Here is a 7,120-nt window from a genome sequence, read left to right as displayed (position 1 = left end):
AATGCCAAGTAGGGAGGGAGGGCAACTAGGGAGATGATGGTGCAGGACGGGGGTGGGGGAGGCTTGACAAAGATAAATGGTGTATAAAGAAGCCCTCTGAAAGTCGGCATTACACCCAGCTGTGTGAGTGCAGGGCTTCACCTGGGGAGATAACTAGCTGCTCTCTGTTGAAGACCCACTCCATGGTAGCGGGTGGGGGCTGGGGATGGTAACAAGTGGATACCAGTGCCCAGCTAACAACTCCGATCTGGAAGGGTAGAGGGTGGGTGCCAGTTCCCGGCTAACAACTCTCACCTGGAAGGGTAGCAGGCCCATGCAGGAAGTGCATTCAGATGGTTAACAATGTGGCGCAACAGCCAACTAAATACCTCTGCTGTCCCACAGACAAAAGCAGCTCCCAGCTTCAGTTTGAGAGGCCTCCTTCCAATACCAAGGGTGAAGGCAGAGAGTCTCATGGCTACCTAAGGCACAGAATAATGACCTTGAGGAATCTGTCCTAAACAAGTCACTGACACCACCCCCTCTAAAGCTTAGGGAACATTCCAAAAGAGGTGGCGGGAAGTATGTAAGATCCAGAATACGGGGTGATGGGTTGAAAAATGTCATTCTCTTCGTACAACCATTGCAGTCAATACTCACAATTACATTCACCTGCACGGAGCCCAAGCACTAATCAGTCAAAGATGGGAGGAGTTCTTGTGACCCTATCTTTTAACCCCGAACTGGTAGTTATTGGTGGATTCTGAGAGAAGGGGAAATCATAACTTTAGCTGTGGACTCCTGGATGAACTCACCTCACCAGGCTCCAGCACACAGATCCACGTCCATGGTGACACATATGGCCCTGGTTAACCACAGTGGAACACAAAACAAAACCAATAGATATGAACATGAGAAATATTTGTGTGGGGAGCACAGGGTGGAGGGAAGTGGAGAAGGAAGGCGGCAGGTGAGAGTGGTTAGCACATAATGCGTGCATGCACAAAATTGTAAAATAAATAAATGCAAACTGAAATTAGAAGGAGACAGCCACGTCAAACATGAAAACAATAACTACTTCAAAGATGTTTACAATAAGAGAAATGTAAATTGAAATGGCAAAAAGATATATCTTAAACAGCTGGGCAGTGGTGGTGCATGCTTTTAATCCCAGCACTCCGGAGGCATAGGCGGGTGAATCTATGTGAGTTCAAGGCCAGCCTCCTCTACAAGAGCTAGTTCCAGGACGGGCTCCAAAACTACAGAGAAACGCTGTCTCGAAAATCAAAACAAAAACAAACAAATATATATATATATAATATATATATATATATATTAGCAGAAATCTTAGAATAAAAAAAAAACTTGAACTTGTATTAACATTACTTAGAATGACTCAAACATTTATGAGACAAAACAATAGATAATTAGATAATTCTGGTATAAAATAAATGGTGTAAAGATATCATTGGTGATTTTCTGTATTTGTCCTACATATGAACTTGAAACCAATCATCATTCAGAGATGAATATTCCAGTGTTTGTCTCTGAATGATGGCTGGTTCCAAGTTCATGAGGCTGTCTCCAATTGGCTTCCACTTGCAAAGGAAAATTAGTTTTCTCCAATAAGTCTCACTATGCAGATTAACCACACATAAAGCAGGTCCCGTGCCCAACAGCTGATAGAAAACACAAGATGAACTCATGCTGTTTTTGTAGACTTTAGTCTCATATTGCTTTCTTTGGGCATTTTTGTCTTTCTGATCTTTTGCTTGTGCGCTGTAGTTTCCAATTTTCTGTTTTTGTGAGTTTGTTATGTGTATTTGTGTGTTTCTTTTGTTTCCTCTTAGTTTCTTCATTATTATTAGCATTATAGTTGTTGTTTGTTTTGTTTTGTTTGTTGTTTTGTTTGTTTAAAAAAGAAAGAGAGTATGGAATTGGGTGGATGGAGAGGTAGGGAGAATCTAGGAGTGGTGGGAAAAGAAGTATCTATGATCAGAATATATTGTATGAAGAACATTTTTATTAAAAATAATATTAACAATTCTTATCTAAGACTTGCTTCAAAATATTAATAAATAATAATTTTCTTCATCCATGGTGCACATGGCTACTTTGTTCATTAGTTTCAAGCTTTTGTTCTAATGATGATTTTTTTGTGGGGGGGATGTTTTACAAACACTCTGAAATTGTATACAATGCATAGTTTTTATTATCTTTTCCTGCTTTATTTTGTTCTATATCACCAGTTACCATACTTTTGTACCTTACTTACAATTTATTTTTATTATCTGATATCCCTTCTTTATTATGTTCAGCTCCTAATTTCCCTTTATTAAGCTATTGCTCTTGCCTAAGTTCCTAGGATAGCAGCATAACATGATGCTCAATAAGTATTCATTTATATTTTAATTGCTTTAACTACATTCTCATAATGTACTCTTTCTACTATGAGTTTACAATAAATTTCTGTGAGCAAGTCAAGACACTTTGAGATTAATAATTAGGGTGGAAACCCACAACTAATTAATAACTGCCCAATAGTAGGAGATTGCCATGTAAGTCTGTGGTACAGCACTCTAGAGACCTTAGATTCCATCCCAGTGCAGGAAAAAAAATAGATTTATTCATTCACGCATGCACTTATTCATTTCAATAATGTAGCCATCCACCAAAAGTCATCAGCCTTGTAATTTGTCTAACACAAAGAGGTCACCTTATCTGTAAAGGCCACATCATGAGAAGCTCAGAGGTGAAGTGTTGTCCTTGGTTCTTCTTTGGGTCATGATGGAAGCTGAACTCCTGACCAACCTTCATTAATCAGATGACATTTCAATTTTCTTTCCCTCAGCTTTGTATTCTCAACATAACTTACTTGGGAGAAAGAGGGTATCAGGCATGGCAGTGGACAGAAGGGTCCACCTTCTTGACCACACAACCAGACTGCAATTTAGTTTTCATTAACAATGATTCCACACATCTCTAGGTCTTCCTAGACTCTATGTGGTTTTTCCTGTAACATCTACTACTACTACTACTAGCACGACCAGAAAAAGGGGCCTTGACAGCATAGGAGATTCTCAGCATCCCACCTACCCTAAGATCAAATCACCAGCTAGAGAGTCCAGTAGTGAGAAACACAAGAAGCTTGAAAATACAGCCATCACAGAAACCAGGGAAAACAGAGGATTCATGTGAATCCAAAAGACAACTCCCAACTTTCTCCAAAAAGCCCTTCAACTCTCTTTCTCAGTATGTCTAGAGAAACACTTCGGAAAGACAAAGAAGTATCAGAAGCCCAGGATATCACCAGAAGATCACCAGTTCAGTTGCATTTAACAAACTCTCTAGGCCCTTGCTCCACATCAGGATCATACAGGATCATAATGAATAAAATTTGTAAACATCAGCAGGATCATAAGGTATCATAATGAATAAAATTTATACACATAAGCAGGATCATACAGGATCATAATGAATAAAATTTAGACAACAGCAAAAGTGAAATAGAGACTACTTGTACATATGAATAAAATATGAACAGAATCTCTGTCCCTTGCATCATTTGGAATTTGTCACCTGACATTTGCAACCTGCATTCTTCAAGGAGATCTGGATGGCTCTTCTGCCTAGGTCCACGTTGCCAAAGAACCTCTGCTTACGTTGAAGCATGGAACATAGGCCTGGCTTTCTCCCCATTCCTCATCCACCCACCCATGCATGCATTCTTCTTCCAGTCCTAAAATGAATGAGAACATCTGAAAAAAAGAATCTGTTTAGAGACAGAAGAGCTGGCATCAAACCTCAGAGCCATTCATTGACACCTGCTTTGTGTCTTTGAGCTGCTCCTTAACCTCTTTAAATCTGTTTCTTCCTCGGTGAGGCAAGCAGGATAATAAGCCTTGAAATACATGCATTTGGATTAGTAAGAAAATGGATCTGAAAAAGACTGTGGCCATTTTTTTGAAGGTTTGAAGAATCGAACCCAAGACTTCATGTGTGTTATGTAAGAACTTAAGCATTGAACTACCCATCTATCCTAAACTTTAGAAATTCATTTATTTCATGCTGAGAAAGAATGTCTTCCCTGAGGACAATTGCAAGTTTACTCTCCGATGCCTTCTCTTGAAATGAGTCACTGCATCATTTAGGATCCCCTGATCCTTGGCAGAAGCACCTGCATAGAGAGACATTTCCTTACCCACCAAGCATGTGGGGGATACAACCAGGAAATGGTTGGACACTATTAGACAGAGTTAGGGGCTCACATGAATGCTCAAAGAGTGTTTCTTTCCCCAGACTCTCAACTGGAAGATCTCAGTCAGGCCCCAGTGTGTAAGGAAAATTTATTTTAAAGATTCCCTTATCAGTTATTTGTAATATTCTACATATATCTCCCAGCTTGCTTGCCTCATCATTTTAATCTGTATATGTATCTAGGGAGAAATTGAAGCAATCAACCAGAAAATGGACACCTAATGTTTGTTATTGAGGGACCCGAAATTAGCCAGGAAGCCACTGACATTAGGAAAAAAAATGGGGAAACAGCTCATCTCTCCACCTCATTTTGCTAGAATTAGACACGTGAGTATATATACTTTTACCTCATTATAAGATGAAAGTTTGCTTTGCAAATTAAGCATGAGAATGAGGAGTCTGCAGGCCTCTAAGGTTGGAAGTGGAATCAGTGAGCTCAAAGACATGATAAAGTGAACTGAGAGATTTATACATACACCTCAGTGTACATAAAAAGTCTCAACCTCGCTTGTGCCAATCTAAGCATTTATCTATAAACTCAGGAAATCAGAATTTAAAAATTCATTGGCATAAAAGTTGGATGTGTGTATACAAATGTGCATGGGTGTTTTCCTCCAAGGTGAATTCAAGTTCAAAAACACGACTCTTCTTGGGAAGCAAAGAAGAAAGCAGGCCTAAAAGCTCCTCTCTGAGTGCTTGTCTGGGGAGAAGATAATTAGGCTTTTCTCTCTGATAAGATATGCAAATCATTAGGAGCAATTATCCAATGTCGAGGCAGTGCAGCTGTAGGTCCCCTTTCGCTCAGAGCCTGCACCCTAGGGAGGGCAGGGTTCTCGAGGACTGATGAAACAGGAGGAGGTGGAGATATAAACACCAGAGGGCAAATTTAATACAGAAAATGTTGACAAATTCTATGACTGTGGGAGGTCTTCTTAACTGACATTTTCTTAATTTTGAAGATGGGAAACTAGAAGCTCATCAAGTTCAAACAACATCTTCAAAGTTGCTTTGTGAGCACATGGCACTGAGGAACTTTATTTAACTTTATTTTTTACTTTTTGATTGGGTACAATTAAATCAGAGCAGTGTGTGGTGGTTTGAATGTAATTGGCCCCCATAATCCCATCGGGAGTGGTACAAGTAGGAGGTGTGGCTTTGTTGGATAGGATATGATCTTGTTGGAGGAAGTGTGCCACTGTGGGGGTGGGCTCTGAGTGGGCTTCCTGTGTTCAGGATACTGATGAGTGTGCCAGTCGACTTCCAGTTGCCTGTGAGATGTAAGACTCTCAGCTATTTCTCCAGCACCACGTCTGTCTGCACGCAGCCATGCTCCCTGCCATGCCAATAATGGACTGAAGCTCTGAAACCGTAAGGAAGCCACCCCAATTAATGTTTTCCTTTATGAGAGTTGCCGTGGGCATGTTATCTCTTCACAGCAATAGAAACTCTAATGAAGACACAGTGTAATAAGGTATTTATTGGGTAGTTTCCCACTGCTTCACTGGTCCATTCCATGGATAAGATTCAGTCTCTGGAGTTAATTTTATGTAGTTTCCAGGGTAGACAAGATGGCTCAGTGGATAAAGGTGCTACCACATAATCTTGGTGACCTGAGTTCAAGTCCAGGAATCCAGGAAAAACATGGAAAAAGGAAAACATTCCACAAAAGATGTTCCTTGACCTCCACAAGTCTGTGCACGTGCATGCGCACACAACACATACACACACTCATGCTAAGAAATACACACACATACTGATTAATTTAAATTGTATGCATAATGTACCCTAAATGTTTTATTTATTATGTAATACAGGAAAATAGAATTTGATATTCTTGCCCGCCCTCCATATTCAAATATAACATACAATGTAAAAATGTTCTTGTTTCATTGACAAATGTGTATTGGAGAGATTTCCATTGGACAGCTACGTGGTATCTCATTCTGCCATTGGCCACACCTCCATAAAGGTGAGCAGAAGTTCATGTACTCAACCGCTAATAAAGAAAATGTAAGTCGTTTCCAGGTCTTTGCTAATACAATGGACATCCTTACTGATAAACAAAGAGTTATGTGGAATTCAGTCTTCACTTAAATGCTGCACATTTGGGAAAAGTGGACAAGCTTTTAAATTCTCTAGGCCTTTATGATATCGATTCCAGAGGGAAAAGGTGAGCTATTCCCTGCTTTCCTAGTCTTTGTGTGAGTTAAGTTACTTACAGTCTTCAATAGTCCAACCAGATATAAAACTACCTCACGTGAACACACCTCTCACAACAACACTGAGAGGTAGATGAGATTTTTTTTTCTCATTTTGTGGGTGAGGAATGTGAGACACAAAGCTTTCAGGGGTTACCCAACCCAAGAGAAGCATGACAATGCAAGAAGGGAGAGTCATCATGGTGGGTTATGACAGAAGTATCTTTCAAAATTCACAAAAGCACAGAGTTGTTTGAGCATATTGCTGGAGCCCCTCCTGGCTCCTCAGAAGAGCTTGTAAGCAAGTTCTTTCTGAAGGAAGGACTTTGGGATGTTGTTTCTGTTTGAAGATGTTGATGATGAGAAAACAGTAAATCTAGCAAACAGGAAAAGACAGACATGTAGAAGACTGGACCATGAGTGAGAGGCTCAAGGCAAGAACAGATCTGAGCTGCTTGACTGAAGAACAAGCTGGTAAAGAATGAAGCTTCTTTCTGGTTTGGGGTACCTCACTCAATATGATGTTTTCTAGATCCATCCATTTGCCTGCAAATTCCAGGATGTCATTATTTTTTTCTACTGTGTACTGCTTCATTGTGTAAATGTACCACATTTTCCTTATCCATTCTTTGGTCGAGGGGCATTTAGGTTGTTTCCAGGTTCTGGCTATGACAAACAATGCTGCT

This window comes from Microtus ochrogaster, chromosome 4 (assembly GCF_000317375.1).
Source record: "Microtus ochrogaster isolate Prairie Vole_2 chromosome 4, MicOch1.0, whole genome shotgun sequence".
NCBI classification, from domain to species: Eukaryota; Metazoa; Chordata; class Mammalia; order Rodentia; family Cricetidae; genus Microtus; species Microtus ochrogaster.
The sequence above is the reverse complement of the archived record's forward strand: the minus strand, read 5'-3'. Positions refer to the sequence as shown.